Genomic DNA, 25,923 nt, shown 5'->3' on the forward strand with positions numbered 1-25,923 from the left:
ATATTTGAGAGGCTTCCATTAAAGAACACCCACTGTGTTCTGTTAGACAACTAACTCTTTATCCACAATATAGCAGGGGGTGTAAAGCCAAAACACATCAGTTTTTCAAGCAGCAAGCTGTGATCGATAATGTCAAAAGATGCACTGAAGTCTAACAAGACTGCCCCCACAATCATGCCATCATTGTTGAATGTCCTTCCCTATATGTGTGCCGAAAGTCTGTCAATTTGTTTAATGTGAAATAGCATCGTATCTGGTCAAAAACAATTTATTCCAGAAGTTTACTAAGGGTTGGTAACAGACTGATTGGTCGGCTATTTGAGCCGGTAAAGGGGGCTTTTCTATTCTTGGATAGCGGAATGACTTTAGCTTCCCTCCAGGCCTGAGGGCACACACTTTCTAGTAGGCTTAAATTGAAGATGTGGCTGTAAAGGGTACGTACTCTTCCAGATCTGCCAGTCAGCCAGACTCTTCCAGATCTGCCAGTCAACCAGACTCTTCCAGATCTGTCAGCCAACCAGATTCTTCCAGATCTGCCAGTCAACTAGACTCTTCCAGATCTGCTAGTCAACCAGACTCTTCCAGATCTGCCAGTCAGCCAGACTCTTCCAGATCAGCCAGTCAACCAGACTCTTCCAGATCCGCCAGTCAGCCAGACTCTTCCAGATCTGCCAGGCAACCAGATTCTTCCAGATCTGCCAGTCAACTAGACTCTTCCAGATCTGCTAGTCAACCAGACTCTTCCAGATCTGCCAGTCAGCCAGACTCTTCCAGATCTGCCAGTCAACCAGACTCTTCCAGATCCGCCAGTCAGCCAGACTCTTCCAGATCTGCCAGTCAACCAGACTCTTCCAGATCCGCCAGTCAGCCAGACTCTTCCAGATCCGCCAGTCAGCCAGACTCTTCCAGATCTGCCAGGCAACCAGATTCTTCCAGATCTGCCAGTCAACTAGACTCTTCCAGATCTGCTAGTCAACCAGACTCTTCCAGATCTGCCAGTCAGCCAGACTCTTCCAGATCTGCCAGTCAACCAGACTCTTCCAGATCCGCCAGTCAGCCAGACTCTTCCAGATCTGCCAGTCAACCAGACTCTTCCAGATCCGCCAGTCAGCCAGACTCTTCCAGATCCGCCAGTCAGCCAGGATCTGCCAGAGCCTTCCTCCTCTCCGCTGCTGCCGGAGTCTCCCACCTGTCAGGCGTTGCTGCCGGAGTCTCCCGCCTGTCAGGCGCTGCTGCCGGAGTCTCCCGCCTGTCCGGCGCTGCTGCCGGAGTCTCCCGCCTGTACGGCGCTGCTGCCGGAGTCTGAGGAGCCCCTCTGTCCCGAGCTGCCCCTCTGTCCCGAGCTGCCCCTCTGTACCGAGCTGCCCCACTGTCCCGAGCTGCCCCTCTGTCCCGTGTTATTTAGTAGGGTTGCCGTGGCTAGGAGGTCACGGAAGCGGACAAGGTGGGGGAGGACTACGTTGAAGTGGGGGCCACGTCCAGCACCGGAGCCGCCACCACGGACAGATGCCCACCCAGACCCTCCCCGATAGGTTCAGGTTTTGCGGCCGGAGTCCGCACCTTGGGGGGAGGGGTACTGTCACACCCCGACCTTAGTTTATTTGTATGTTTCTATGTTTTGGTTGGTCAGGGTGTGATCTGAGTGGGCATTCTATGTTGGATGTCTTGTTTGTCTATTTCTATGTCTGGCCTGATATGGTTCTCAATCAGAGGCAGGTGTTAGTCATTGTCTCTGATTGGGAACCATATTTGGGTAGCCTGGGTTTCACTGTGTGTTTGTGGGTGATTGTTCCTGTCTCTGTGTTTTGCACCACATAGGGCTGTTTTCGGTTTTCGTACGTTTGTTATTTTGTTAGTTTAATCGTGTATAGTTTCCTTATTAAATAAAATGAATCACAACTATGCTGCATTTTGGTCCGCTCCTCCTTCCCACAACGAAAGCCGTGACAGCTGCCTAAATATGGTTCCCAATCAGAGACAACGATAATCACCTGACTTTGAGAATATATGTTGGAGAGGGAAGAGAGAAAGTGGGCACATGGAGGGGATTTGCTTTTCATTTTGCTCAATCACAAGCTGACAAGCCCACAAACCCCTAAGAACCGAAGGCTGCACTCAAAAGACACAATAGTAAATCCACCCCAATGAGAATTTCAATGTGTTTGCCAGCTCTGCTGTTTCTGCTACAGCACAAATATCCCACAGATAGTTCACATCTTGCTTTACTCCATTGTCTCTCTTGACTATAGAAGTTGAATACCAGAGTACAGAGCAGAGTACTTCAATTTCTAACCGAGTACACTGAAATTGGTTCTGTGAAAGTTCCCAGAACATTCGTTAGGTTGCGGCAAATGCTTTCATAACACAAAACATTTCCAGTTGTGCTGATGATTATACGGTGTTTGGTTACACCATTTTAAGGGGGCCTTATAAAAGTGCAATTACACTGCATAAAGTATTGTAATTAATTGTAATAATCAGTGGCAATTTTAGCATGCTAGCAAAGCCACTCACAACAAAACACTAGCTGTAACGGTTCGCGTCTGTCGAAGGAGAAGCGGACCAAAGTGCAGCGTGGTGGTTATTTATGTTCTTTAATGAAAATGAACTAGACATGAAATAACAAACAAAACAAAGAATGAACGTGAAAACCTATACAGCCTATCTGGTGAACACAAACACAGAGACAGGAACAATCACCCACGAAACACTCAAAGAATATGGCTGCCTAAATATGGTTCCCAATCAGAGACAACGATAATCACCTGACTCTGATTGAGAACCGCCTCAGGCAGCCATAGACTATGCTAGACACCCCACAAAACCCCAAGACAAAAACACACCACAATAACCCATGTCACACCCTGGCCTGACCAAATAAATGAAGACAGACATAATATACTTCGACCAGGGCATGACAATGCACAAGCACTTACAATAAACTATTCCGGACATGGGGGGGGGGGGGGAACAGAGGGTTAAATACACAACATGTAATGATGGAATTGAAAACAGGTGTGTGGGAAGACAAGACAAAACAAATGGAAAACGAAAAGTGGATTGATGATGGCTGGAAGCCCGGCGACGCCAACCGCTGAACAAGTGGAACTTTGGTGGAAGTCGTGAAAGTGACAAATAGGAGTGGTGATATCGTCCACTATTATCCTCAATAATTTTTAATCCAGATTGTCAGATCCCCTGGCTTTTCATTGTTGATAGACAACAGTAATTACTTGACCTCTTCCACACTGACTAAGGAATTCAAAAGTACAATTGTCTTTCAAAATTTGGTCAGATATATTTGGGTGTGTAGTGTCAGCGTTTGTTGCTGGCATGTCATCCCTAAGTTTGTTTATCTTCCCAATGAAAAAGTAGTTGGCGGTATCAGTGTGATTTGTAATGAATGATTCATCTGATTCAATAAATGATGGAGCCAAGTTAACTTTTTTCTCCAAATCTTTTTTACTATCATTCTTTATATAATTTATCTTTGTTTCATAGTATAGTTCATTTTTATTTAGATTAGTCACATGATTTCTTAATTTACAGTACGTTTGCCGTAGCTTTTTCCTCATCCCTCTCAACCATACCATTCTTCAATTCCTCATCAATCCAAAAGGATTTAACAGTTTTTACAGTCATTTTCTTAATGGGTGCATTCTTATTAGTAACTGGAATAAGCAAATTCATAAATGTGTCAAGTGTAGCATCTGGTTGCTCCTCATTACACACCACAGACCAGCAAATATTCTTTACATCATCAACATATGAATCACTACAAAACATCTTGTATGACCTCTTATATACTATATTAGGCCCAGCCTTTGGAACTTTGGTTTTTCTACATATGGACATTATATTGTGTTTTAAAGTACATTTCTGCAGCATTAGTATAGATGTGATTAATACATGTTGATGATTTCATTCCTGTGCTATTTGTAAATACCCTGGTAGGTTGACTGACAACCTCAACCAGGTTGCAATCACTGGTTATAGTTTTTTCTTGAGTTTGCAGCTTGATGATAGCCAGTCAACATTCAAATCAACCAGAAAATATACTTCTCTGTTAATATCACATACATTATCAAGAATTTCACCCATATTATCCAGATACTGACTGTTAGCACTTGGTGGTCTATAGCAGCTTCCCACAATAATGGGCTTTAGGTGAGGCAGATGAACCTGTAGCAATATTACATCAACAGTATTTTACATTAGATCTTCTTTAAGCTTTACAGGAATGTGGTTCTTTATATAGACCGCAACACCGTCCCCTTTGTCTTTTCGGTAAATGTTATAACCATGTATTGTTACCACTGTATCATCAAAGGTATTATCTAAGTGAGTTTCAGAGATAGTCAGAATATGAACGTAATCTGTTACAAGCAAGTTATTGACTTCACGGACCTTGTTTATCAGGCTGCATATTTTAATATGGGCTATTTTTTAGCACTTTCCGGGTTGCTTGATTGTTTTTAATGCTTTACTGGGAAGCTTATCAGAAGTAGACTTGATAGTGCAGGGTGAACTGCACAAAGTGGCCTTCCTACTAGGGCACACCGCCTCAGTGCTATCAGTGTAACTCTGGTTCATAGGTTTATGATTACTACATCTAATAGCTGTAGGATTAACAAAGTTATTCAGGGAAATTAGAAGGCCATGAATTAAGTTACTTACATTGTGTCTGCCAACACCCCTAGGATAGTATACCTTTAATGCAGCATTATGATCACTCATTGTCACAGTGGTAGGGATTAGCTGAGCTGGTCTTGGGTCATTGATAAGTCAATGTTTCAATGCAGCCTTGAAATGCATGGACAGAGTCCAGGAGCCAAGATGATTTGGATGGACTCCATCATTCCTGTAGAGTATCTTCTGTTTCCAGGTGTCAAAGTAATCAATGAAAGTGACTCCAGCAGAGCAACAGCAGTCTTTTAGCCAGGCAGCCTCACAGTCTGGTGAGGCTGGGAGCTCCGAGGATCTGAACAAGAGGACAGAGTCCAGGAGCCAAGATGATTTGGATGGACTCCATCATTCCTGTAGAGTATCTTCTGTTTCCAGAAGGTGTCTAAGTAATCAATGAAAGTGACTCCAGCAGAGCAACAGCACTCTTTTAGCCAGGCAGCCTCACAGTCTGGTGAGGCTGGGAGCTCCGAGGATCTGAAGCAGAGGACAGAGTCCAGGAGCCAAGATGATTTGGATGGACTCCATCATTCCTGTAGAGTATCTTCTGTTTCCAGGTGTCAAAGTAATCAATAAAAGTGACTCCAGCTGTGCTACAATATTTTTTAAGCATTCATGCAAGGCTGATATTGTACAGCATCTACTCCCTTTATTACAGTGCACCCATACCCATTGCGAAAGGACACCCAATAAAAACCACCAAGTATATAGCTAATAATGAGAAATCGTCACCCTATTGCCGACCAATTAAGAACATAATTAGGCCCGGCCCTGCTACATTTAATACTGAACCAAAAATGGCCATTTGAATGCGTCCATGTGCGGTATTTGGGATTATTTCTTATTCTCCACTGATGAAGTATCACAACATAAAATGCTAGCCTGTGTCGCCCTGCTTGGTGAAACCCTGAGTGAACTGGAAGGTTTAGTAATCAGCACTTGTCTTCTTGTCAGAAGAGTAGAATGCAACCCCCCCCATCCAAATCCAATCCCCTCCTGGTTTGAGTTAGCCTTTTCCAGTGTGATTTAGCATATATTAACAGAGAAACATACAGTAGCACGATTACCTCTCTCTTAGCTTTTTCATCACAATGCTAGATAGCTTTAACACTCCAGAGCATTCATTACCCTGGTCCCAGCCAAATGATGCAGGCAATTTCTCAGCTCCCTTTGCCACCATCCACCATCCACCCACAACTCCAAAACCTCCTTTAATTACATAGCAACCAATCTGTCGGCCTGTGTAGCTTGCATATGGCCAAATCTAATACTAGAAGGGGGGAGTATCTTGCTTAAACCAGACTGAATGCTAACAGTTCATGTAAAACAATAGTGAGCGTAATGTTCAGTCTTGTTAAACCAGTACCTATGCATGTGTCATGTTTCAGGGTAAACCCAATGACCCAACTAAATAACAATGGCAATATTTTTGTTGTAGTTCTTATTGATTATTATAGCAGTTCCAACGGTAGCCACAACAGTGAAACAGATATGAGGTAATGGGCGTTTAAGATGGTATGTCACATTTATGCTTATGGACAGTCAGTGAGCAAATTCAAGAATCTGTCAGAAAATGTAACATTGTGTAAATGTTTAGTTATAAAAATATTTTAAAGACTGAATTATTATGCTGCAGTTTTTTCCTACAGTAGTTTTTTTACCCATCTAGAGGTATTTCTTAAAGCTGAAATCTGCAGCGACACTTTTCACCCAAGCACATTTGTTATTGTTTTTGTTTTGTTGATGAAATGGAGGAGAGGAGCGTCCTGCATCATGGTAAAAATAAATTGCAGAACATACTCTGCTGTTCCATCGCACGTGCAATAATGCTCAATGATGTCCGAGGAAAGAAAATTGTGTTCGTTGTTTGAAGTAACTTTTTTGTTGTTGTAATATCGCAAATGGTCATGGCAGTTTCACCAAGCATGGATTGCAGCTTTAAGAGCCAGGCAGTGGTTGAGTGAAAGTGTCTGAGTGCAAATAGTGGGCCCCATTTTCAAAACTAATTACAGATGTCACAATGCCAGTCATTCACACAATAAGAAAATGAAGTACGTTGAAAGAGGTCTCTCAAATAGAGCACTACCTTCAATGCTCTCAAAGCTCTTTCAGCCCAAGTGGATTGATTTAACTGTCATTCTTAGTTGTTTCCCTCCCTGTCATAAAACACTTCCCACCTATTCCTGAGGATCTCAGCAAATGGCATGACAACATTATGATCTATACGTTTGAACTTCTTTCTTGGGTTTGAGCTATTGAATATAGAAGTTGATTCAGTAGTTTGGTGTGAATGTATTGTTATTTTACTCTTTTCTTTTAAGCTTTATACTGTATATTGTGTCATTATTGCACATGCAATATGCAATTACACACTTCACCGCTTTGCTGAATAAACAAGAAAAAAATAAATACACAATGACTAATTCTCTGGTTCGATCAGTTAATAAGATGCTGATTTATTTAAATGGGAAAGTTAAACTGTGAAATATCAAAAAGGATCTGATGAGGGGAAAATGACGGCTAAACCCTCTTGACCTTTTGGTCCAAGCCATTATGCCTGGACTGTCAGCACCTGCTTCATAATTAAAGTTTAAATACAATTTCCCCCCACTCCCCCTAGACATCCCCCAAACCCCTCCACCATCCTCCACTTCCCCATCCTTCACTTCTCCGTTCTCCCTTTCCCCTCACTTTCTCTCAATTAGGCACTAGCATCTAATGTAGATTCTCATTACTGAAAGCAAATTGGTTTTAAATTCTGAGTCCATCAAAGGCTAAGTAATCTAGGGGTCTATACATGAACGGCTAAGCCGTCCCGGTGTCATCTTCCTCCGTCTCATTTCGCTCTGGCGCATGTAGCAGCCAAAGTCTTTTCTCCATAACAAAAAATAACGAAAGTGCAGTGTTTTAACATTTTTTTTTATTGTACTTGCTGACGAAAGAGCAAGACTTTGATATTATGCTCAGTTGAGTCAATATTTAAGTTAAAAGCAATGTAGGAGGAAAATGTTCACCCTATTTCACCTTATGCCATTTTAACCCACCATTGACTACAGTGTCTGTTGAAGATACATTTTGGTTAAAGCAACATTTATGAGTTTGACTGCCTTCTTGGGTATATTATGTATGCTGATGAGTTGAGAATATATGTTGGAGAGGGAAGAGAGAAAGGGGGCACATGGAGGGGATTTGCTTTTCATTTTGCTCAATCACAAGCTGACAAGCCCACAAACCCCTAAGAACCGAAGGCTGCACTCAAAAGACACAATAGTAAATCCACCCCAATGAGAATTTCAATGTGTTTGCCAGCTCTGCTGTTTCTGCTACAGCACAAATATCCCACAGATAGTTCACATCTTGCTGCACTCCATTGTCTCTCTTGACTATAGAAGTTGAATACCAGAGTACAGAGCAGAGTACTTCAATTTCTAACCGAGTACACCGAAATTGGTTCTGTGAAAGCTCCCAGAACATTCGTTAGGTTGCGGCAAATGCTTTCATAACACAAAACATTTCCAGTTGTGCTGATGATTATACGGTGTTTGGTTACACCATTTTAAGGGGCCTTATAAAAGTGCAATTACACTGCATAAAGTATTGTAATTAATTGTAATAATCAGTGGCAATTTTAGCATGCTAGCAAAGCCACTCACAACACAACACTAAACAATACATTAATTGCACTTAATTGCTGTAACGGTTCGCGTCTGTCGAAGGAGAAGCGGACCAAAATGCAGCGTGGTGGTTACTCATGTTCTTTAATGAAAATGAACTAGACATGAAATAACAAACAAAACAAAGAACAAACGTGAAAACCTATACAGCCTATCTGGTGAACACAAACACAGAGACAGGAACAATCACCCACGAAACACTCAAAGAATATGGCTGCCTAAATATGGTTCCCAATCAGAGACAACGATAATCACCTGACTCTGATTGAGAACCGCCTCAGGCAGCCATAGACTACGCTAGACACCCCACAAAACCCCAAGACAAAAACACACCACAATAAACCCATGTCACACCCTGGCCTGACCCAATAAATGAAGATAAACATAATACATTTTGACCAGGGCGTGACAATTGCCTAATTGCCTACATAAAGCTCTCCCAACCACAGAGCTTTCTTTTCAGCACCATGAAGTGAATCCTTACCACCGCTACACCTGGCTATCAGCGGTGCCTTGTCTGGCAGTAAAACAGTTAATTCAGCCTCATTTACTACCTTTTCAAAAAAACATAACTGATATGGCTGACTTGCTTTAACAAATGTAGTTTCTACTAACAATTGAGTTGTACAAACTATGGCACAAGAGAACAATGAGCGGATAAGAGGCGATTAAGACATTAATGAGCGAGCTAAGACGGACGTAGTCAATTTAACTATTTGTTAACGGAATTCAGAACATGAGTGTTCTTACAGTATTCTCCCTGCACCACCAAGTCAGAACAGTAGGCTAAGTTATGGGGGTGAAAGGGACCAAATAATTAGGGTGAGGCATATCAAATCAAATTTTATTGGTCACATACACTTATTTAGCAAACTTTATGCGGGTGTTACGAAATGCTTGTGTTCCTAGCTCCAACAGTGCAGTAGTATCTAACAAAACACACAAATCTAAAAGTAAAAGAATGGAATTAAGAAATATGTGAATATTAGATTGAGTAATGTGGAATTTACTAAAATAGAGTAGAATAGAATATAGTATATACATATGAGATGTGTAAGGCAGTATGTACATATTATTAAAGTGACTAGTGTTCATTTATTAACTTCTCTAGGGTAAGGGGCACTATTTTCACCTCCGGATGAAAAGTGTGCTCAAAGTAAACTGCCTGCTACTCAGGCCCAGAAGTAAGGATATGCATATAAGATTTGGATAGAAAACACTCTAAAGTTTCCAAAACTGTTAAAATAATGTCTGTGAGTATAACAGAACTGATTTGGCAGGCGTAGTTTTCTATTCAATGCCATTACAGTATCTGTTGATTTTGAACTCAAATTGCAGTTCTTATGCCTTCCACTAGATGTCAACAGTCTTTAGAAATTGTTTCAGGCTTGTATTCTGAAAAATGAGGGAGTAAGACCAGTCTGAATGTCTGGACCCTAAAGTGTCACAGAGCTGTTTCATGGGCAATCCCGAGAGCGCGCCTTTCTTGTTTACCTTTTATATGGACAAATTTATTGTCTGGTTGAAATGTTATCGATTATTTAGAGTAAAAACAACCTGAGGATTGATTATAAACATCGTTTGACATTTTTATATGACCTTTACGGATACAATTTAGATTTTTTTGTCTGCCTGTTGTGACTGCATTTGAGCCTGTGGATTACAGCAGAAAGCGCGAACAAAACAAGATTTTTAGATATAAAGAGAATTTATTGAACAAAACAAACATTAATTGAGTAAATTAATGTCTTCTGAGTGCAACCATATGAAGATCATCAAAGGTAAGTGATTAATTTTCTCTATTTCTGACTTGTGTAACTCTTCTACTTGGCTGGTTACTGTTTGTAATGATTTGTCTGCTGGGCGATGTTCTCAAATAATCGCATGCTTTCACATTAAAGCCTTTTTGAAATCTGACACCGTGGTTGCATTCACAAGAAGTTCATCTTTAAGAAAGCTGTGCTAGGTGAAAAATATTTTGACAATCGCATGTCAGGCTTTCGCTGTAAAGCCTATTATGAATCGGACAATGCAGTTAGATAAACAATAATTTAAGATTTTAACTGATATAAGACACTTGGTATGAACCTAAATGTTTAATATCCATAATTTTTATGATTATTTATTTGAATTGAACACCCTCCAATTTCACCGGAAGTTGTCGACAGGCGCTACGCCTAGCCCGAACAACTACAATGGAATAGGCCTATGTTGATCAGCCTCCCCTAAAATGTTTACTGTGTTTCAGAACTCTGATGCAATGACCCATCTGAAACTACTGCTTTACATACTCTTGCATTTGAGAGAGAAACCTGCCAGCATGTTGACTATGTGCATGGTAGGCCTAATTGTTTCTATTGGTGTGTGTGCATGTGTGTCTGGTCTTTCTCCTACAGATTTATTTTATGTACTTGACTGGGTCAATGCTGTGAATTCTATACTGTTTCTCCTGTTTTCACAAGACCACAAGCCCTGTGACACTTGTGGGAGTCGCAAAGCAAAACGAAGGACACCATTCTGTTCACGAGAATCTGCCCTTTCCACATTCGGGTCATATTAGTTTGAAGCCCAAACGGTTTGGACGCGACAAACAGAAGTTGGCACATCGACTGTACCGTTTTCAGACGAGTCCCGTCACCCGTTTGTGAGAGTCTCATCTTTCCATTGAGTCTGACAAACACCACTCTAGCTCTGCCACCTTTCCCCACAGATGCCAGACATTAGAAGATGTGATGGATTGAGACGCATCCAATGGAATAAAATAGATATCTCAAGCTTAAAACTGATGGATTTTGATGGGGATTTTTAAAATGTTACTTATATTGATACACCAGTGTATCAATCAACTCTAGGGGTTCCGTGATCATTAGAAGCCCCTGCCACACATGTCTTGTGTCCAACCCACTGAATTGCTCTTCCACTTTTTCTCTATACTTGTGTTTCGCCATCTTTTGTCACACCCTGATCTGTTTCACCTGTCTTTGGGATTGTCTACACCCCCCTCCAGGTGTCACTCATCTTCCCCTGTGTATTTATACCTGTGTTCTCTCTTTGTCTGTTGCCAGTTTGTCTTGTTTGTCAAGTCAACCAGCATTTTTGTCTCAGCTCCTGCTTTTCCCAGTCTCTCTTTTTCTCGCCCTCCTGGTTTGACTCTTCCCTGTCATGAATCTGAGCCCGTCTGCCTGACCACTCTGCCTGCCATCCGGTACCATTGCCCCACCTCTGGTTTACTGACCCCTGCCTGCCTTGACCTGCCTATTGCCTGCCCCTGATGGATTATTAAACCATTGTTCATTTGAAGTTGTCTGCATCTGGGTCTTACATTCATATCTGATATCTTGATCGATCTGCGTAAGTCATATTTGTACTGTTTAACCTCTCTTAGGTAGGGGACAGTATTTTCAAATCCGGATGAAAAGCGTGCCCAAAGTAAACTGCCTGTTCCTCAGGCCCAGAAGGTAGGATATGCATATAATTGGTAGATTTGTATCGACAACACTCTACAGTTTCTAGAACTGTTAAAAAATAATGTCTGTGAGTATAACAGAACTGACATGGCAGGCGACACCCCGAGAACAACACCCCCCACCCAAAAAAATCAGCCTAACACTGTTTTCAACGGCTGTCACTTTTATTATAATGCAAAATCCTCCCAGATTGCAGTTCATAGGGCTTCCACTAGATGTCAACAGTTGTTAGAAAGAGTTTCATGCTGATATTTGGAAAAATTGTCCAGAAATTGTAGTTTTTCTAGGTGGCTCCCATTTTGGCTGTAGTGTTTCCAAGGGAGTGGAAGAGAACCCGTTCTTTGGTATTTTTCTCCTGTAAAGACAATAACGATTCTGTCTTAAATTTGATAGTTTATTTATGTATTAGGGTACCTAAGGTTTGATTATAAACATTGTTTGACTTGTTTGGAAATGTTTATTAGCAACGTTTGGGATTCATTTTGTATGCATTTTGATGGAGGGAAACTGGTGGATTATTGACTGAAGTGTGCCAGCTAAACTGAGTTTTATGGATATAAAGAAGGACATTATCGAACAAAAGGACCATTTGTGATGTAACTGGGACCTTTTGGAGTGCCAACAGAAGAAGGTCATCAAAGGTAATGCATTTATTATATCGCTATTTCTGACTTCCGTGGCGCACCTGCCTGGTTGAAATATGTTTTTCCTGTTTTGTATTTGGGGCGCTGTCCTCAGATAATCGCATGGTTAAAGCCTATTTAAAATCTGACACAGCGCTGGTTTAACAAGAATTTAAGGTTTATTTTGAAAGTAACTTTTCATTACCATGAAAGTTAAATATTTATAATTCTGTAGTTTGAATTTCGCGCTCTGCAATTTCAACGGATGTTGGCCAGGTGGGATGCTACGGTCCCACTTGCCCATAACAAGTTAACCAAACTAGTGTCACCTTGCCCTGTTTATAAGCAGCATATCTCTCTTTCAGTTTTACTACGGTATCACATCTATGCATTTCTTTATGAATCCAGTGACTGTTTCATTGACATTATCTCCTGAGGCAACCTGGAATATATTCCAGTCCACGTGATCAACACAGTCTTGGAGCGTGAATTCTGATTGGTTGGGCCAACGCTGTACAGACCTAATCACCAGAACTTCCCTCTTGAGTCTTTGTTTGGCAGAGAGAAACAAAATGGAGTCATGGTCGGATTTTCCGAAAGGAGGACGGGAGAGGGCCTTATACCCATGTCGAAAAGGTGTGTAGCAGTGGTCAGTAGAATTTTATTGTGCTGGTAATAATTTGGGAGCATGATTCTCAAATTACTTTTGTTAAAGTCCCCTGCAACAATGAATGCTACCTCTGGGAATGAAGTGTCCAGTTTGTTCGGGGTCCAATGAAGATCTTTGAGAGCCTTTTTGGTGTCGGCTTGGGGCGGGGTGTACATAGGCATGGCGATAATCTCCATGAACTCTCTCGGAAGGTAAAGAGGACAAGATTCTATGACCAAATATTCCAAGTCGGCAGAGCAGAAACTCGCCATTTCCTGTACATTTCCCCCATCGCACCATGCGGTGTTGGTCATAAAGCTGAGCCCACCACCCTTGCTCTTGCCAGAGAGAGGATGTTTATAATCAGTCTGGATGTCAAAGGACCTAACCAAAAGGACCTCAAAGGACCTAATCAAAATAATAAAGAAAACAGAGATAACTAAGGTCAGGGCATGACATGGCGGTCTAGTGATAAGAGTACACTCTCTCAAAAACAAGCTTTAACAGCTGAATTGAAGGGAAAATGTACAAAGGCCATGATACAACTGCAATTCCTTGGCATGTCTTGTTGCTGGCTGATCAACATTTCATATTAAGTTATTCTGCATTGTATTTCCTACCTCAACCTATCTCCAGACAATTTTGCTTGAGACGACCTCAACTTCTTCCATGGCCTTAAGGAAACAGAATAACTGCTCACTGCTTTGTTTCAAGATTGATACAGTACGGTCCATTTTGAAATAGAGTGACACAGGTGTGTCTGTTTAGTTTTTGCCTTAGAGAAGTTGGTAATGCCACTCGTACATAACTAATATTGTGCTGTTGCCTACTTGATTTGTAAAAATAATCTGGATACAGTACTAATAGGCCTACTTGTTGTTGAAGGAAATGTTTTGTCTAAGAGACCGGGTACCTGCTTTGTGAGAAGAAGAACATGTATACAGTACTTGTTGGACTATCTTGCACTTACGTTTGCTTGTTTTAAACTGATTGGAAGAGAAATTGTGGCTCAATCTGGGATCTGGGTTTTGAAGACAATATACTGTAGATAAATGCAAAACTGGTTAAGCAGCATGGTTGGGGTTAATTTAATATAATTTTTTACATTTTACTGCAGTGGGCTAAATCAGGGTCACAAATCTACTTTGAAACAAAAGTATACACCTAACAAATGGTTATGGTACACTTGTATCATGTCAGATATAGTTGAAGTTGGAATTTTACATACACGTGTTGGAGTCATTAAAACTTGTTTTTCAACCACTCCACAATTTTTCGTTAACAAACTATAGTTTTGTCAAGTCAGTTGGGACATCTACTTTGTGCATGACACAAGTATTTTTTTCCAACAATTGTTTACAGACAGATTATTTCACTTACAGTTCATCGCATCACAATTCCAGTGGGTCAGAAGTTTACATACACTAAGTTGACTGTGCCATTACACAGCTTGGAAAATTCCAGAAAATGATGTCATGGCTTTAGAAGCTTCTGATAGGCTAATTGACATCATTTGCGTCAATTGGAGGTGTACCTGTGGATGTATTTCAAGGCCTACCTTTAAACTCAGTGCCTTTTTGCTTGACCTCCAGAGCTCCACAAGTCTGGTGCATCCTTGGAAGCAATGTCCAAATGCCTGAAGGTGCCACGTACATCTGTACAAACAATAGTACGCAAGTATAAACAAGATGGGACCATGCATCATTATATTTGGAGAAAAAAGGGGGAGGGAGCCGAAGAACACCATCCCAACCGTGAAGCACGGTGGCAGCATCATGTTGTGGGGGTGCTTTGCTGCAGAAAGGACTGGTGCAGTTCACAAAATAGATGGAATCATGAGGTAGGGAAATTATTTGGATATATTGAAGCATCATCTCAAGACATCAGTCAGGAACTTAAAGCTTGGTCGCAAATAGGTCTTCCAAATGGACAATAACCCCAGGCATACTTCCAAAGTTGTGGCAAAATGGCTGAAGGACAACAAAGTCAAGGTATTGGAGTGGCCATCACAAAGCCCTGACATCAATCCTATAGAAAATTTGTGGGCAGAACTGAAAAAGCGAGTGCATGCAAGGAGGCCTCCAAAACTGACTCAGTTACACCAGCTGTGTCAGGAGGAATGGGCCAAAATTCACCCAACTTATTGTGGGAAGCTTGTGGAAGGCTTCCCAAACCGTTTGACCCCAGTTAAACGATTTAAAGGTAATGCTAACAAATACTAATTGAGTGTATGTAAACTTCTGAGTCACTGGTTAATGTGATGAAGGAAATAAAAGCTGAAAAAAATCATTCTCTCTACTATTATTCTGACATTTCACATTCTTAAAATAAAGTGGTGATCCTAACTGACCGAAGACAGGGAATTTTTATTTTGATTAAATGTCAGGAATTGTGAAAAACTGAGTTTAAATGTATTTGACTAATGAGTTTTCATCCCAATATTACACTTTATATACAGTACATCACAGAAGACTGAAATATATCAAAACCGTTTGACATAGAAACAAGATTTTCTACGATTTTAAAATAAACTTTATGTAACAGTTTTCATGCGGTGAAGGAGAGTCGGACCAAAATGCAGCGTGTAGATTGCGATCCATGTTTAATGAACAAACGTAAACACGAATCAATACAAATACTACAAAAAACAAAGAAAGTAACGAAAACCGAAACAGCCTATACTAGTGTAAACTAACACAGAGACAGGAACATGGACACTAAGGACAATCACCCACGAAACACACAAAGAATATGGCTGCCTAAATATGGTTCCCAATCAGAGACAACGATAATCACCTGACTCTGATTGAGAACCGCCTCAGGCAGCCATAGACTAACGCTAGACATCCCACAAAACCCCAAGACAAAAACACACCACAATAACCCATGTCACAACCTGGCCTGACCGAATAAATGAAGAATAAACATAAAATATTTCGACCAGGGCGTGACAGAAACCCCCCCCTAAGGTGCGGACTCCCGGACGCACATCAAAACAATAGGGAGGGTCCGGGTGGGCGTCTGTCCATGGTGGCGGCTCCGGCTCCGGCGCGGCACGTGGAACCCACTCTATAAATGTCTTAGTCCCCCCTACTCGCGTCCTAGGATAGTCCACATTCGCCGCCGACCATGGCCTTGTAGTCCTCACCCAGAACCCCACTGGACTGAGGGTCAGCTCGGGACTGAGGGGCAGCTCGGGACAGAGGGGCAGCTAGGGACAGAGGGGCAGCTCGGGACAGAGGGGCAGCTCGGGACAGAGGGGCAGCACGGGACAGGGGCAGCTCAGCACTGAGGGGAAGCTCAGCACTGAGGGGAAGCTCAGGACTGAGAGGAAGCCCAGCACTGAGAGGAAGCCCAGCACTGAGAGGAAGCCCAGCACTGAGAGGAAGCTCAGCACTGAGAGGAAGCTCAGGCAGGTAGTTGGCTCCGGCAGATCCTGGCTGGCTGGCTGGCGGATCTGGAAGAGTCTGGTTGACTGGCGGATCTGGAAGAGTCTGGTTGACTGGCAGATCTGGAAGAGTCTGATTGACTAGCAGATCTGGAAGAGTCTGGCTGACTGGCAGATCTGGAAGAGTCTGGCTGACTGGCGGATCTGGAAGAGTCTGGCTGACTGGCGGATCCGACAGATCCTGGCTGACTGGCGGTTCCGGCAGATCCTGGCTGACAGGCAGGAGAATCCAGCAGCGCAGGAGAGGAGGAAGGCTCTGGCTGCGCTGAACAGGCGAGGCGCACAGTAGGTCTGATGCGTGGTGCTGGCACTGGTGGTACTGGGCCGAGGACATGCACAGGAAGCCTGGTGCGGGGAGCTGCCACCGGAGGGCTGGGGTGTGGAGGTGGTACTGGGTAGACCGGATCGTGCAGGCGCACTGGAGCTCTTGAGCACCGAGCCTGCCCAACCTTACCTGGCTCGATGCCCACTCTAGCCCAGCCGATACGAGGAGCTGGAATATACCTCACTGGGCAATGCACTCGCACTGGGGACACCGTGCGCACCACTGCATAACACGGTGCCTGCCCGGCGCCTGCACAATAACCCATGTCACACCCTGGCCTGACCGAATAAATGAAGAATAAACATAATATATTTCGACCAGGGCATGATACTTTATTCATTATGAAATTATTACAAATAGTCATTTTTAACTCGGCGTTACTCTGGACCCTGATCTCTCTCTTGACGAACATATCAAGACTGTTTCAAGGACAGCTGTTTTCCTTCTACGTAACATTGCAAAAATCAGAAACTTTCTGTCCAAAAATGATGCAGAAAAATTCATCCATGCTTTTGTTACTTCTAGGTTAGACTACTGCAATTCTCTACTTTTCGGCTACCCGGATAAAGCACTAAATAAACTTCAGTTAGTGCTAAATACATCTGCTAGAATCCTGACTAGAACCCCAAAATGTTATACTATTACTCCAGTGCTAGCCTCCCTACACTGGCTTCCTGTTAAGGCAAGGGCTGATTTCAAGGTGTTACTGCTAACCTACAAAGCATTACATGGGCTTGCTCCTACCTATCTTTCTGATTTGGTCCTGCCGTACATACCTACGCGTACGCTATGGTAACAAGACCCAGGCCTCCTAATTGACCCTATAATTCCCAAGCAAACAGCTGGAGGCAGGGCTTTCTCCTATAGAGCTCCATTTTTATGGAATGGTCTGCCTACCCATGTGAGAGATGCAGACTTGGTCTCAACCTTTAAGTGCTACCTGTCCCAATCTGCTGTTTTCAACTCTCTAGATACAGCAGGAGCGGTAGAGATACTCTAATGATGGGCTATGAATAGCCAACTGACATTTACTCCTGAGGTGCTGACTTGCTGCACCCTCGACAACACTGTGATTGTAATTACAGTGGGGCAAAAAATGATTTAGTCAGCCACCAATTGTGCAAGTTCTCCCACTTAAAAAGATGAGAGGCCTGTAATTTTCATCATAGATACACTTCAACTATGACAGACAAAATGAGAAAAAAATCCAGAAAATCACATTGTGATCAAACAGTCAAACATGATGAAAATTACAGGCCTCTCTCGTCTTTTTAAGTGGGAGAACTTGCACAATTGGTGGCTGACTAAATACTTTTTTGCTCCACTGTATTTGACCATGCTGGTCATTTATGAACATTTGAACATCTTGGCCATGTTCTGTAATAATCTCCACTCGGCACAGCCAGAAGAGGACTGGCCACCCCTCATAGCCTGGTTCCTCTCTAGATTTCTTCATAGGTTTTGGTCTTTCTAGGGAGTTTTTCCTAGCCACCGTGCTTTTACACCTGCATTGCTTGCTGTTTGGGGTTTTATGCTGGGTTTCTGTACAGCACTTTGAGACATCAGCTGATGTAAGAAGGGCTATATAAATAAATTTGATTTGATTTGATGGCATGTCACTCATACCCAATGTGTTTTGGTCACTATTTTGTTTGAATGTCATGGCCACCCCATACAATATAGTTTACTTTGGCCGACCATCTGGAGGTTAATGCATGGATCTGACTTAACCCAAAATATGTTTAAATATCTTTAAATAATCTCAGTTGCACATGTGCAATGATTGTAATTGTAAGCAATTAATAGAGGCTAATTCAAGGCAACCAGCTGCAATAGGAATGTGAATTTGCTCAACAAAATGACATTGAGGTTGATTCAGAGTACAATTGTAAGGCAACAAGCTGAGTTTACGCAACATTTGGGCATGTTGGGTCAGCAAATATGACCAAAAGTTGAGTAAACTCACAATCCTATTGCAACTGTTTGCCTTGCAATTGTATTGTACATTGAATCAACATGTTTATTTTTCAGTGCATTGCAGCATTAGGCAAGTTTTTAACCAAGCGTTATCCATCTTATGTGGTCCTTTACTGTTGGAACACTATGTATAAATATAGGTAAGGTCATCCATTTACAATTGCCTTCATGTGCATTGAAGGCACTTGCTTTGCATTTTCCTGAGTGTGCAAGTTTAGAAGAATGTTGAGCCCCAGTATTCCCACCCAGTTGACAGTCTTTAATGTAGAAGTGTACTGTTTTAGTGTCTGTGATTGACTGTGTATTGACCCTCTTTAATTGAAATTAATTTACTCCAAAGGAAACGTACCACTGATTCAATAATGCAAGGACCTTGATTGTGAGCTCCATGGCCGTTAGATTACATTCTCCCTTAAAAACCTCTCTCCCAGTCCTTTCAAGATGAATGAACAGGCTACTGCAGTGACTAAGAGCTCTATTATTTTCATAGGGACGTGTGATTGTTTAATATCCCCCTTTTCAATGTAAAATAAGTGCAGATTCAGCTCATACAATGTCTCAATATCAGTGTGAAAAAATATCATATAGCTCTTATTTGACTCCTTACCAAACAAATGTAGCCTTTTAAAATCAAAGGTACATTATTAAGTGTCTACAAAGTGATCCAGAGAAACTGCCTGGCTGGATCAGCAGAATGGACTAGATGTGTGTTTGTGTGAGAGCGCGTACATGTGTGAGTGTCATATAATTGATTTGCCATTTGTATTCTAAGAACAGTATGTCACTATTAGTTTAATTTGTACCTACTCTATTCCCTTTTATCCAAACTTGAGGACAAGCACTGTGAGGGTTTCTCGAGTCTTTTGACATATCTAGTTAAGGTGAATGTCAGTTATCAGTTGAAAGTAAAAGGGGACACCTCTCTTGGAACGACTGTTAGACTTGTGGAGAGATTCTAGTCAAACATGTTCAACATTGTTATGATTGCTTTCTGGAATAAAAGATAGCTGTAGAGCAGTGTTTCCCAAATGATGGGAACAGAGTGATCATTACGCACCAGATGAAAGAAAACAGACTGAAACAAGGAGGGACAACCTTGACTTGTCCAATAAGACATTTGAACATTCTGTTACCATACTTTTTGAAGCATTTTCCATTGTGTCCAAATTAACATGACTGGTTTGTTTGCAGCGTAACAAGAGGCTGGCTCATGACTAGAAACATTTATTTTGTTATATTAGTTGGGCAAAGAAATATTGAAAAAGCTTTTGGTGGGAAACAGCCTAGTTTGGGAACCACTATAAGCTTATGCATTGTTTTCAAAAGATGGGTGTATTTCACCCTTTTCACACTACTAAGTGGAGCGCAGCCAAGCAGAACTGAGCAGGCCTTATTGCGCATACACCATACAGTAGTTGTTGATACCATGCTGAAAATTGGACAGTATACAAATAAAATAGGGAATATCTCGGTCCTAAAGCAGAGCTGGAGGCACTGAAAGGGGAGAGGCGCCGGTATGATGAGGCAGCACGGCAGCGCGGCTGTAAGCCCGAGAGGCAGCCCCAAAATGTCTTGGTGAGGGGCACACGGAGAGTGTGGCTAAGTCAGGTAGGAGACCTGAGCCAACTCCCCGTGCTTACCGGAGAGCGAGAGGGACCGGGCAGGCACCATGTTATGCTGTGGAGCACACGGTGTCCCAGGTGCGTGTGCATAGCCCGGTACGGTACATTCCAGCTCCTCGTATCGGCCGGGCTAGAGTGGGCATCGAGCCAGGTGCCATGAAGCTGGCTCTACGCATCTGGTCTCCAGTGCGTCTCCTCGGGCCGACCTACATGGCACCAGCCTTAGGCATGGTGTCCCCGGAGTCTCCCGTCTGTCCTGAGCCGCCAGAGTCTCCCGTCTGTCCTGAGCCGCCAGAGTCTCCCGTCTGTCCTGAGCCGCCAGAGTCTCCCGTCTGTCCTGAGCCGCCAGAGTCTCCCGTCTGTCCTGAGCCGCCAGAGTCTCCCGTCTGTCCTGAGCCGCCAGAGTCTCCCGTCTGTCCTGAGCCGCCAGAGTCTCCCGTCTGTCCTGAGCCGCCAGAGTCTCCCGTCTGTCCTGAGCCGCCAGAGTCTCCCGTCTGTCCTGAGCCGCCAGTCAGCCAGGAGCCGCCGGAGCCGCCAGTCAGCCAGGAGCCGCCGGAGTCGTCAGCCAGCCCATCTACCAACAGGTGTCCTTCTTTGAGAGGCATTGGTCTTTGTGTTTGAATCTGAGTTTGAAATTCACTGCTTGACTGATGGACCTTATAATTATTTGTATGTGTGGGGTACAGAGATGAGGTAGTCCTTCAAAAATCATGTTAAATAATGTTATTGCACAGAGAGTGAGTCCATGCAATTTATTATGTGATTTGTGAAGCAAATCTTTACTCCTGAATGTATTTAGGCTTGCTATAAGAAAGTAGTTGAATATTTATTGACTCAAGACATTTCAGCTTTTCATTTTTTATTTATTTGTAAAAAATTCCACTTTGATATGAGGTATTGTGTATAGGCCAGTGACTTTTTTCTCTCACCAATTTAATCAATTTTAAATGTAGGCTATAACACAACAACACGTGAAAAAATCAAGGGGTGTGAATACTTTCAGGAGGCACTGGAGATTGACACTTTTGTGATTCATCATGATTATTTCTAAGGAACTTGTTCATTGTATTCCTGACTGTTTTAGCAGCTTTTGTCACACTTCAGTCAGACAGCAAAGCTATGGCTAAAAAGGGCTAATCAGAGATCCATCGTTTCTGTGATTGGGGAGAGAGGGAGATACTGTATGAATTAGCCTGATGGTGAGTGGCTGTATGTGTTTGTTACCCTCTGATCTACTCAAGCACCCCATCCGGGATTACCGCAGTAAAAGCCTTAATCAGGTTAACCTCTGCCCAGACAACAACATTGACGGTGTTCACTCTCAGTCTGCATATCCATCTGCCCTTTTCTCCCCTCCTCCCTTCATTTTGGTCTCTGTCTTCAACATTCTCTCTTTTCCCATCACCCTATTATTCTTTCTCCCTTTCCCCACTACCTCCATTTTTTTGCCTTGACTATCTTTCACACTACTTTTCCCTCATATCCTTTACTTCTCCCTCTAGCTCTCTTCAATTATGGTTGTAATAATGCATTGGGATGCAGTCCAGATAGGTTCCGCCACATTAAGCTGAGGCCATATGGCGGCTTGCCTCATGAACATACTGTACTTGGAGGTAATTCGGTATCACTCATAAAATCTCCATAGAGTGTTTTAGCCTTCAATGTATAATAAAACACTTGTTTGTGAACCAGTCAGAGGCTGAATGACTATATTTCTTCATCAGATTACAAAAGATCAAGCTTAGAGTAGAGGTAAGGTATATAATAAGTGGTATGAGCAAATAACTCTGATATGCAAAAAAAGTGGCAGCATCCTATGTTCCACTCACACACACACACACACACACACTCTTAAAACTCCTTAGGGCGAGTTCCCTTTTTTCTCAATTTCCGCCTGAATGTCGTGCGCAAAGTAAACTGCCTGTTGCTCAGGCCCTGAAGCCAGGATATAATTGGTACCATGGGAAAGAAAACACGTTGGGGTTTGTAGAAATGTTAAAATTATGTAGGAGAATATGTAAGAGACAATCCAAAGAAAAACCAACCAGAAGTTTTTGTTGTTGAGAGAGACCATCCAGAGTGGCAAGTATAAGGTCATATTGAAGATTAGCTCCCTGTATGCAATTCCCATGGCTTCCACAGCGTGTCAGCAGTCTATGTTCAAGGTTTCAGGCTTGTAACTTCAAAAACAAATAAGATATATCAGTTTTAGTACAGGGACACAGTCTTGGAAATTCATGTTTGCGCGCCATGAAGACAGGACGCACCTGTTAAAATTGGTTTCCTATTGAACATACTTCTTTCCGTAAGAAATATTATAGTTTGATTACGTTTTAGGGTATCTGAGGAGTCAATAGAAACATATTTTGACTTGTTGAAACAAAGTTTAGGAGTAGATTTTTGGATTCCTTTCTCTGCATGTTGAACTATTGGGTTACTCAAAATCGATGGCGCCAACTAAACTAACTTTTTGGGATATAAAGTAGGATTTTATCTAACAAAATGACACTACATGTTGTAGCTGGGACCCTTTGGATGAAAAATCAGAGGAAGATTTTCAAAAAGTAACTGAATATTTAATCGCTATTTGTGAACTTATGAAACCTGTGCCGGTGGAAGAATATTTTGATGTGGGCCGCCATCCTCAAACAATCGCATGGCATGTTTTCGCTGTAATAGCTACTGTAAATGGGACAGTGCAGTTAGATTTACAAGAATTGTAGCTTTCAACCGATATAAGACACTTGTATGTACCTAAATGTTTAATAGCCAACATTTTTATTGCGCGCCCTCCAGTTTCACCGGAAGTTGTCCCGCTAGTGGGATGCCTAGCCCTATTTAGGGTTATTCATTCTTCAAAATGAGTGCCCAATTTGAGTAAAATCATCCATCGTGAATTGAAGGTAAATTAAAATAAGTATATTTTTGTGCAGCAAGGATCGGAGTTGAAGTTCAGTGCATCCACAAAACAGTGTTAAATGTAAAATTCAATTGGATGTCCAACACTCTCAACATAGGGATGTATTTTCCTCTAAACTACAGAATCTACCAGTAAACTGTTTAAATTGAACAGGGCTTCCTCATTGATGTAGTTGGCTTATTGTTAGAAGAGAGAACATCCTATTACATCTACTGTAGGAATGCTCCTTACACGGGGCACAATTTATGTAGGGCAGGTATTCCCAAACACCCAGGGGTATATGCGCAATGCCGTCGGGGTTACGCCAAATAAAAATATGATTCACATTTTCTATTTTTTCACATTTTCAAACAGTCCATTTAAATTTTCCAATGGGGAAATACATTTGGGGGAGGTTTTTTTCTCACCTGAGTAGCCTCGTTTCACTGCCAAAAATCTAATTAAACCATCTAGTGTTCATCGAAATAACAACACAATTTCAAATACAGGTAGCCTAGTCAAATAATTAACATCCAATCACATTAACTGTTATACTCTCGCGGGAATTCCACTAGCGGTCCATATGTAGCCAAACGTAGCTGCTGCGCATGTTGGTATCTGCACTGATGGCGCAAAAACCATGATAGGGAGACACACTGGCGTGGGAACGCCGTGCAAGCAGATGCTCCCGACGCCACTTGGGTACACTGCAGCATCCAATGAGAGGCTCTTGCTCCCAAGGGAATGTCTGACAGCTTGAAAGATGTTTTTGACACAACAGTGAAAATGTGTTAAAGCAAGGCTCCTGAACTCTCATTTATTTTCTGCACTATGCAATGATATGGGCAGTGATCATGTAACACTTTTACAACATACAGAAGCGTGCTGGTTATCAAGTGGCAAAGTATTGACACGTTTTTTTGAATTGAGAGACGAGCTTAAAGTTCTCTTTACTGACTGTAATTTTCACTTGTTTGACAGCTTGTAATGATGACGAGTTTCTCACATGACTGGCACATGTTTTTTCTCGCCTGAATGATCTGAATCTAGGATTACAGGGACTCTCTGAAACTATATTCAATGTGCGGGACAAAATTGTGGCAATGATTAAGAAGTTGGAGCTCTTCTCTGTCTGCATTAACAAGGACAACACACAGGTCTTTTTTTGTGTGCAAATTAACTCAAGCTTTCAGACAATGTGATATAGCGAAGCACCTGAGTGAAAATTGAATTTAAATCAAAAGCTACTGCCAGATTTGGCTGGACTCAGAGTATCCTGCCTTGACAAATCGCGCAGTTAAGACACTGATGCGCTTTGCAACCATGTACCTATGTGAGAGTTGATCCTCGGGCCTCACTAGCATGAAAACTAAATACAGGCACATACTGTGTGGAAATTCATTTAAGACTGAGACTCTCTCCAATACAACCCAACATTGCAGAGTTATGTGCATCCTTTCAAGCATACCCTTCTCATTAACCTGTGGTGAGTTATGAACAAATTAGGTTTTATATGTAAGATGGTAACATAAAGAGCAAAAATGATTATTTGTGCCCTGGTCTTTAAGAGCTGTTTGTGACAAAAACAGAGTGAGTCCAATATTGTGCCGCTGCGCGTATTGATGGTGACAGGATGTTATACTTGTTTAATTGACTATTATTCTCCATAAATTGACTCTTTCAAATAATTTATTCTGGCAAGTTTGGCACTAGCGAGCTGCAGTAGGGAAGTAAAGCGGAAGTCCAATAATCTGTAATGTGTGCATACTGCGGCAGAGAAGTCAGGTGCAAGAGAGCAAAGACTATGTTACAACGGTGCAGTTTAACTTCTTTGGGGTAGGGGGCAGTATTTTCACGTCCGGATGAAAATCGTGCCCAGAGTAAATTGCCTGCTACTCTGGCCCAGAAGCTAGGATATGCATATTAGTGGATTTGGATAGAAAACAATCTGAAGTTTCTAAAACTGTTTGAATGATGTATGTGAGTATAACAGAACTCATAAGGCAGGCGAAAACCTGAGAGAAATCTAACCAGGAAGTGGGAAATCTGAGGTTTGTAGATTTTTTGTCACGGTTTTCTGTAGGTGAAAGAGAGTCAGACCAAAATGCGGCGTGGCTATTACGATCCATGTTTAATGAAACAGAAGAAAACACCAATCAAAATACAAAACAAACAAACATAACACAAAACTGAAACAGCCTAATACTGGTGCAAACTAGCACACAACAGACATAAGGACAGGAACAGGAACAATCACCCACAAAACCCAACACCAAACAGGCTACCTAAATATGGTTCCCAATCAGAGACAATGACTCACACCTGCCTCTGATTGAGAACCATATCAGGCCAAACACAGAAACAGACAAACCAGACACACAACATAGAAGGCCCACTCAGATCACACCCTGACCAAACAAAACATATAAACATACAAAGCAAACTATGGTCAGGGTGTGACAGTACCACCCCCCCAATGTGCGGACTCCGGCCGCAAAACCTGAACCTATTGGGGAGGGTCTGGGTGGGCATCTGTCTGCGGTGGCGGCTCTGGTG

This window comes from Oncorhynchus masou, chromosome 3 (genome assembly GCF_036934945.1).
Source record: "Oncorhynchus masou masou isolate Uvic2021 chromosome 3, UVic_Omas_1.1, whole genome shotgun sequence".
Taxonomy (NCBI): Eukaryota; Metazoa; Chordata; class Actinopteri; order Salmoniformes; family Salmonidae; genus Oncorhynchus; species Oncorhynchus masou.